This window comes from Suricata suricatta, chromosome 4, assembly GCF_006229205.1.
Source record: "Suricata suricatta isolate VVHF042 chromosome 4, meerkat_22Aug2017_6uvM2_HiC, whole genome shotgun sequence".
In the NCBI taxonomy this organism is placed as follows: Eukaryota; Metazoa; Chordata; class Mammalia; order Carnivora; family Herpestidae; genus Suricata; species Suricata suricatta.
In genome coordinates this window covers 68,595,904-68,604,760 of record NC_043703.1, presented here as the reverse complement: position 1 = coordinate 68,604,760, position 8,857 = coordinate 68,595,904, and positions in this window count along the sequence as shown.

The window sequence follows — 8,857 nt, the reverse complement described above, 5'->3', positions numbered from 1 at the left end:
GTCATGTCTAAAAAAGCCAGCAAGCCTGTGTGACTATCGCTTAGTTGTCATCATTATTAGACATCCAGATGGTGTCAAATAAACAGTTGATTGAGGGAGTCTGGAGCTCAACAGAGAAGTCAGGACTGGAGATTCCTGTGCTCATCAGCTTGTGAAAGTTTTGAAAAACAGAAGGCTTCACAGGATCATCTAGGGAGAAAATGTAGGAGGAGAAGGGCACACAGCCTGAGCAGGAGGACAGTCAGTGAGGCGGGCCAGACGCCGGCAATGTGTAATGGGAGCCAAGTAAAGAGCATTTCAAGAAGCAGGTGGTCAGGTGTGTCCCATCCAGGTCCATTAGGAGATGACGGAGAAGTGACTGTGTGATTCAACAGCACAGACATGACCTTGGTAAGACCACTCCCAGTGAATGTTGCAGCATGGGGGAAGATGCAGAGACTGTGGAGAGCAAGTATAAACACTTTTTGGGGGGGCTACGGTTAATTCTTTTTATGAGTTAAGGGGAAGTAGCTTAAGGTTGAGGGCAGGGAGACATGGAGACTATAGAGTTTGCATTTTAAGATGGAAGATTCCAGGGAATGTCCACATGTGATGAGAACAATCACACAGCGACATTAGTACAATGACTGCATTGGCAGTTCTGAGGAAACAGGATGGAATCCCGAGCTCAGTGGGAGGATCTAATTTGATTGGAGGATCTGCTGTCAAATGGGAGCAAAGTGTAGGCACAGGGAACGATTTTTAGATTTGCTGACCTGAAAATGTGAGGGCTTGAATCTGATCACTTCCGTTAGGTGAGAGACAGTAACCTGCTGAGAGTGTTTGATCTTTGGCGCATGTTTGTTCTCTTGGAGAACTGCGGCGTGAACGACAGCAGAGGTGCTAAGCACCTACATGGAGCTCAGTCCGGCGCTCTTCTAAGTGTTCACACACCAACTTACTTAATCCTTACAATAACTCTTAAAAGCGAGTACTATGTTTTCCCCAGCTTACATTTGGGGTAACTGAGGCACAGAGAGATTAAGTAACCAGCTCAACATCACACAGCTAGTAAGTGGCGCAGCTGGGCTTTGAGCCCAGACATTTTGGTTCCAGAGTCTCTTCATTGAATACCTAGCTCTTTCCCCTCTACCAAGAAGACCACATAACACCAGCACAGACAAGGATGACCAAGAATCCAAGAATGAGTCATAAGTAACCCTGTATCAGAGAGATCAAAGGAAAATATGATTATGTATCAGATAAATTACAGAAACAATCTATGTTGGGAGGTTAAAAAATGAAGAAGCTGGCTATTGAGATTGATTTTTAAATTCCTGTACTAGCACTCTGGACAACAGTATGTCTGGTAAGGGTGAAGGTACTCATGCACCATGACTCAGTTGTTCTACTCTGGGGCATGCACCCTAGGAAACCTCTACCACCCAGTTGCCAAAAAGCATGTCCAACAATGCTTTTCGCAGCATACACAGTTCAGGAGAGCCAAAAGCTGGCTTTTGATATCTCCATATCATCTGTTGCTTAAAGAATAAAGAAGTGTAAGATATCTTTATAATATCACATTATGCAGCTGTCAGAATGAATGGACTATAGCTGCATGAGACATCTCGATGTTAAGCAAATTAAAAAAAAGTCATAGAACCAAACTTATAGTAGGATTTCTTTGTATCATTTAGAACCATGCAAAAATGAAAAAGTAAACACAGAAATGCATGCATTTCTTAAAACATAAAGAAGAATAAGAGAACAACAAATACAGAATTCAGGACAGTAGTTACCTTGGCAGGGCGGGGTTGAGGGGGGGAGTGCAGGGAGCCAGGGGATAATGCTCTGAGATGCATAGTGGACTCAAAGGTAATGTTAATTTCTATTTCTTAAACAGGCTGATGGGTACCTGGGTGTTTAATTCATAAGTAGTCTTTATGCCTAAGACAGTATAATATGATACATATATTATAAATACTCCCCATTTGACATTTAATTTTGATGTCATTAATGCAAAGCTCGATTTAATTAACCCCCCCAATGTCTTGTTGAGCACCTAATGTGTGAGTATTAATTTCCTGTGTCTGCTGCAACAATTTATCACAAACTGGGTGCCTTCCCAAAGGAAAAATTATTATCCTATCCTGCCTGTGGAATCTTGGGAATCTAGCAGCCTTCCTGTTTCTGTCTCTTTGGGTCAAACAGGCTTCATTTCTGTGTGTGTAATCTAAAAACTCCGTCAATCTCCTGTGCGTATCAAGGGGACTCGTGCTGTTGGACAAAGTGCTTCTCCAAAGACCCTTCCTGATGGTCTCCCTACCCCTGGCTTCTGCTCTGGTGGTCAGGAGATCCGCGAATCATACACTTAATGTCTTCAAGGCACCCTTTGTGCGAGAGAATACTCCTTTCTATCCTTCCTCAGCACTAGCCAAAGACTATTCTGGCTACACCCTTGGTTGTCCTTTCATGGCTTTCTTTCCTCAGAGTCAGTCTCCTAATTTAGGCATCTTTTACAGTTTGGATTGGATAAAATTCTCCCAAATGTATCAAGTCCAGTTTCCTTTTTGCTTAGCAGTTTTTCCCACAATTTCTTTCTTTCCTCTCACATGTTATTACAAGCTACAAGAAGAAACCGGGTTGCACATTCAATACTTTCCTTGGAAATGTCAGCACAATATCCAAGTTCCTTGCTTACTAAGTTCTGCTTTCCAGGTAACTAAACTATAGGACATAATTCAGCCAGACTTTCTGCCATTGCAGACCAAGGATCTTCTTTCCTTCAGTTTCCAAAAAAGATTTTCTTCATTTCCTTCTGGGTCCTCACCAGGAGGGCCTTTAAAGCTCAAGTTTCTGCCAACATTATATTTATAATAATGTATGTCTTCTCTACAATGACACAGGCTTTCTCTCCCATGCTCCATACTTTCTTCTGAGTTCTCACCATCGCCGCCTTTAATATCCATTTCTACCAACAGTAATCTATCATGCATGTCAGAGTTTTTCCAGCTTCTATCCATTACCCATTCCAAAGCCCCCTCCACATATTTTAGCTATGTATTAGAGTAGCATCTTACTTCCCAGGACCAAAATTTGTACTTGTGGTTGCTATAATAAATTACCACAAACTCGATGGCTTAAAACAACTGGAATATGGGGCTCCTGAGTGGCTCAGTCGGTTAAGCATCTGACTTCAGCTCAGGTCATGATCTTGCAGTTTGTGAGTTCAAGCCCTGCATTGGGTTCTGTGTTGACAGCTCAGAGCCTGGAGCCTGTTTCAGATTCTGTGTCTCCCTCTCTCTCTGTCCCTCCCTTGTTTGCACTCTCTCTCTCTGTCTCAAAAAAAAATTTAAAAATTAATAATAAAAATTAAAAAAAACAACTGAAATTTATATGCATACAGTTCTGGAGGCCAGAAAGCTGAAATCAGTATCATGGGGTGAGAATCGAGGTGCTGGCAGGACAATGCTTCCCCTAGAGAGGAGAAATCCATTCTTTGCCTCTTCCTGCTTTTGTAGGCTGCTGTATTCCTTGGTTTGTGGACGCATCACTCCAATTTCTGCCTCATCAGTCACACTGACTTCTCTTCTGCCTGTCGGTCAACATACATGTCCTGCCGCGCTCTCATAGGGTCCATTTGATTGCATTTAGAGCCCACCTATATCATCCAGGATAATCTCCTGAGGATTAATCACACCTGCAAAGTCCATTCTTGCCAGAGCGGGTAACATTCCCAGGTTCCAGGAATTGGGACATGGCTATCTTTTTGAGGGAGACCATTATTCAGGCTGTTGCCGTGTGCTTCCCTTCACTGATACACTATATTCAGACATTAGCAAGGAAGTGGATGAATTAGGGGAGTCTAAGGATGATATGCACACTCATTCATTCATTCATTCTCTCATTAATCCTTTGAAAAATATTTTGAGCAACTATATTGTGTCAGGCATTGTTGCTAGATTCTGGAAGGCACCGGGTTCTTGATGGTGCTGCATAGATCATCTCACATCAGTACACACACACACACACACACACACACACACACACACACACGGAGTTTCTTTTTCAAAAAGGCATTCTTTATATGGAGAGGAAATTAAGCTAGAGACTTGTATGCTAGTCTACTGGACATTTTCAGACATTCCCTTATATCTAGAATTCCTTTTCATTATTTTGCCTTCCTGTTTTATCCCTCTGAATTTCTTCTGATTCCATAACTGGAACTCGGAGTTCTTCTCCTTTCTGGTTAGGTGGAATACACTGGATTTAAAGGTCCTGCCTAGCTCTGCCTTCACAATGCATCAACCTTGGGTGATTCACTGTGCATCCCTGGGCTTTGGCTTTGTAATGAAATGAAGGAGTTTGAACTTGGAAGTGTTACGATTCTACTGTCTAAATATAGGGCCTGTATTACTAAACATTCCATTACTAAATATTCCCAGTAGGTGCCATTTCCACATTTATGCTCCATTATGAAAAGAACTTAATTTCAAGACTTCAAGATTTTCTAATTAAAATGAATTATCTGCTCTATCAGTCTGGAAAATTTTGTCATACTGAATTTAATCAATTTGAAATACACTTGGCTTTCATTCATGGATTCAGACACACAGGAAAACTCTGCAATAAGAGTTTTGAGGTAATATATATATATTTTTTCTGGATGTGAAAATTAACTTTGGCTCATTCAGAAAATATTTTTTAATGTTTCTATTATGTTCCAGATTCTGGAGATGTGATGGTGAGCCAAAGCAGACAAATTCTCTGTCCTTAGAGACTTTATCATCTAGGGCACAGATTACTACTGAAACAATGTGCATAAACTTTAACAAATGCTGGGAGGGAGATGGTCTTTGATTTAAGACATAAAAATAAAACAGCAGATGAAGGGGCTCCAAAGGAGAGCATTTCAGGAAGAAGAAACTGTGTATGCAAGGGCCCTGTGGTGTGCTGGCTCAAGAAATTGAAAAAAGCTGGAATGCTCTAGGATCACAAAGGGCAACCCTTCGTAACTTGCCTTCTTCACATAATACATCATAGACATCTTACAGACTGATAAACATTCTGTAACGAAATCCCCACATGGTATTTCCCTGCATAATTACACTAGAATTTATCTAAAAAAGTCCCTATTGGTTATTTTGATTATTTGCCATTTTCACACTTTCAGTTAGTTTTTATAGGAGGGTAAATGAAACAAGAGAAGTGGGATGACTGGGCTAAGATTAGACACGAAGACAATGATTCTGAGTTAGGCTATATTAGTGATATCAGGGGGCTGGGATGCAGGACTTCAACCTTTTAAATTAAAAGTGCTGTTTTGATGAAAATGAAAGGAAAATAATAAACATCATCTCTAAAGCAACTCCTGACTTTCTCGCCATCCCTCTTTCCCTCTTTTCTCCCTTCTTTCTCCTGTTTCTCTAATCTCTAGCCCCCATTTTATAAGGAGTGATGCAATGCACATCCTGATAGCTAAACCTCTGTACACGTTCAAGGGTTCAAGACTACTTCTTTAGGATAAATTCCTGCTTCTCAAACATCAGAAACAACAAGCGAAACATCTGAATGCATTTACTGTATGTTATAAAGCAATGTATTACTCTAGCAATGTACAAAGTTACACTTCCACCAGTCCCACAGGACTTTTCATATTTCATAATCTTTTTGTTTTTTATGGGGACCTTCTATTTTCTTGAATGTCTCCTTTTCATTTTGATTCAAATCTATTTATTAGTCAATTATGCGGGAGGATGAATAAACGTCAGTTTACTCATCTTTGTGTCCTTTCCAGAGCCTGGCCTGGAGCTCATGCTCCAGAAATACTCATTGAATAGCATTAACCTGTGGTTGAGTCAAGAACGGTTGATACAGGGTTGACTATCCTGATTCTTCTGTTCAAGAGGAGGCTCTCCTCACTCTGTGCTTTAACTTTGTAGTTGATATAAATGGTTTCTTTTTTCACATATTTCTGTAATATATGAAGACTTTCTGATTTCCAGATCTTAAAGGCATTACGAATCTACTGAATTTCAAAAGGTACTTTATACAAGTACTTTCTAAGAGCTACGTAGAGAAGGATTTTGGTTTTTGTTGTTCTTTGTAACAAAAGGACCTTGTGCTGACACGCGGTGGTCTGATTCATTGGCCAAGGCCCAGTGGGAAGGTGGGCACGGATCCTTTCCTGTTCTCTTCATCTCTGCTGTCATTACCTACTCTGGACAGACCAGCTGCTCCCTGTCTTTCATCAGCTGTTGGGCTCCTTTCAGGTTTTTATAACCTATGCTGTGGTGAGATAAACAAATAGGGCAGAGGAGATGGCTTGCTGTCCATTGATCGCCTTCAAGGCCATTGCCCACAGTGACAGCTCCGGTCTCTCTTCGCCTGTGGGCCCTCTTCCTGTGACTCTTCAGGCATGCTGGGGAGTGTATAGACAGCTTTCCCCTTTGGTCTGTACCCACTAGGATGCCTGGATTATCAGGGGATGGAGTATCTGTTTTAATGCAGAAAAAGAATTCTGCCTCCAGTCTCCCAGCAACATTATCTGCCTTGAATTAGATAGAATTTGCACATTTCATTATCACCGTTTGTTGGGATGGTCCGGCTCAGACAACACAGCCTGGCCTGCAATTTGGGCTCAGAAAATACTTCTAAAGAGGGTATGAAATGAAGGACTGAGTCTCCGGGGCTCTTACTTCACATTTCACATCAGCACAGAGAGACAAAGAGAGCCTTGAGTTCTCTACCATCAAATCCAAACACACTCTCGGTTTCACCGCAGACCGAGGCAATGTGGTGGCAGTGCTGGCCAGGTAGAAGGAGCAAAGAAACCATCCTGCTGTCTGTGGGTTTCACTGAGGAGGGGACACATCCTTCCCCACGCAGAATGATCAACACAGAGGAGCCGCGTGGTGAGCTGATTCATCTCCATGTCCTCCCGCGTTTCTGAGGATTCTTAATGCTCATGGTAGTCAGGAACCTTCCATAAGATTCCGCATTCCAGAGCCCTGGTCACAGTTGTGGCAGTTTGGGCATTCTCTGTGATAAACTTTTAATTCTGAGTTTTCTTTTAGATAATATGAGAGAGAAATCTCAGGATTTTGACGACCAGCTATCACCTTTGTGTCTATGACTGTGTTGGCATCAAGGAGTCCCCAATGTCAAAGTGACAACCATCATCATATTCTCATGCCAACTATAAAACTTTCCTTCTTCAGAGAAGAGTAACCAATGAAATCCATTTTCACAAGAACCTACTCAATAAATTAAAGGTTTAATTTGAGATGAAAACAACAATTTGGGGCAAATAATGTGCTACTTCGTCACTGGGTCAGAAAAGAGTAAAGACAGCTGGCTCACAGGTGGCGCCCTTGTGCCGAACAAAGGCCAGATGATGTCATGGCACACTAGGAAAACAAACTTTGCATGTGTTTATGTAGCCTGCACTGAAGGCAAAGTGGAAGCAATAATAGTAACCTTGATTTATTATTCAAAATAAGTGATTAAGCTGTTTCCCTTATTACTGTTTTTCCCTTTAAGAGTCTGAATTTCTTTACTATCTGCAAGATTGCAAATGAATTTCAGATATTTTCAGGTTCTGATTCCAGCAATAATTGGATTGGATATCCACTGAAAGCAGGTTTCAATAATGCCATAATACTGACCTTGCCTTCAAAAGACCACACGGAGGGGCACCTGGGTGGTTCAGTTGGTTGAGCAACTGACTTCGGCTCAGGTCATGATCTCGTGGTTTACGAGTTCGAGCCCTGCATCGGGGTCTGTGCTGACAGCTCAAAGCCTGGAACTTGCTTCGGACTCTGTCTCTCTCTCTCTCTCTATTCCACTCCTTTGTAAATAGTCCCTTTTTAAACTCTTCTGAATTCTCCAATTTGAGCGTGAGACCCGTGTCCTGTCAGAGCTCTGACAGCCCTAGCAGAACTGGGCATGCGTTGGCTGGGCCCAGGTGCTCCCACCCCTCAGGACAGGTGGTTATAAGGGAGGACAGCCTCTCTCTGTCAGAGCACAGGCTCACGGTGCTAAATCATCCACTTGTGTCCTGTCCAAGCACATGTGCCAGGCGAGCAGGGAAAGATGTATGGACCTATGACTCTGCCTGTGATTGCCAGACAGCACCATCGGACAGTCATTGGTGTCTATCTGAGCCCTTTGGTTCAAAGTCTTGAGGTCATTTATTATTTATTTTCTTTTTTAAAATGTTTTTATTTGAGAGGGAGAGAGACAGCGTGAACAGGAGAGGGTCAGAGAGAGAGGGAGACACAGAATCCGAAGACAGGCTCCAGCCTTTGAGCTAGCTGTCAACACAGGGTCTGATGCAGGGCTCGAACCCACTAACCGTGAGATCATGACCTGAGCCAAAGTCGGATGCTTGACCGACTGAGCCACCCAGGCGCCCTTCATTTATGACATTTTGCACAATATACTCATATGAGCCAGAATCTTAGGCAATGGGGTTATTGAAGTCAGGATACAGATAGAGTCAAAATAGAACCAGACCTCAGGTTCCATTTTTCTAGTATAAAACTTAACATTAGCAATTTAGTTTTTAGGGAACAAAAAGCCATCACACCAAATTAATTAGTGTTCTTGGCTTGGGGACACTGTATTTACTTGGCTTTTATCATTGTCTAAGAGTTTTAAGACTTGTTATGGACTGACTAGTGTCCACCAAATTCATAGGTTAAGCCCTAACCTTCAATGTGACTATATTTGGAGACAGGGCCTCCAGGGAGGTAATTAGGGCTCGATGAAGTCATTAGGGTGAGCCAGTAATCTGATAGGACAGGTATCCTTATGAGAGAAGAGACACGAAATATCTCGTTCACTCTGCACACACATGGAGGAAAGGCTATGTGGG